Source organism: Pelodiscus sinensis, chromosome 30, assembly GCF_049634645.1.
Source record: "Pelodiscus sinensis isolate JC-2024 chromosome 30, ASM4963464v1, whole genome shotgun sequence".
In the NCBI taxonomy this organism is placed as follows: domain Eukaryota; kingdom Metazoa; phylum Chordata; order Testudines; family Trionychidae; genus Pelodiscus; species Pelodiscus sinensis.
The window spans coordinates 10,546,522-10,547,152 of record NC_134740.1 but is presented as its reverse complement, the minus strand read 5'-3'; positions in this window follow the sequence as shown (position 1 = coordinate 10,547,152).

Here is a 631-nt window from a genome sequence, read left to right as displayed (position 1 = left end):
AGCAGGCTAGGTCAATGTATTTGGCCCTGTCACTGCCCAGAATTACAGTGCCCAGCTGCAATATACATACACAGCGTAACGCCAATGAGGCTGTGGATTGTGGGAAGGTCTCTCCATCTGTCCTCTGCCACAGCAGAGGCAAGGAAAAGTTTCCACCGTTTGATAGATGCAGCTTAGAAGACACATCACAAAAACTAAACGTACACTACAGGCTGTTAATTGGATCTGAGTTACAGCTGGAAAAATGTCATCAGTCTCGTGTGGATTTACAGAAAGGCAACTCACATTAGAATCCAATCTTTTATTTTTAAAAATGGGTATGTGAAATTAAAAAGAAAAAATCATCAGGAGACAAATAAGAGGGAAGGAAAATAAAGGTGTATAGAGAAGAAAAAAAAACCCTGAAGAAGACAAAAATTTAAAGATAGAATGAGAAGACCGAGAGAAAATGAGAGACTGCTTATTTCTCCAAATAATATTGTGAACTTAAAAAATACAGCCATGTGAAAGAGAGGTAGCAGATTTCTGCTGTTAAAACAAAGGTGTCAGAACCAGCCCTCTGAAACCTCTTGCTTATTTTACCCCTGCACACACCTCGATATAACCCATCCTTTGACCACTTCATCCACTG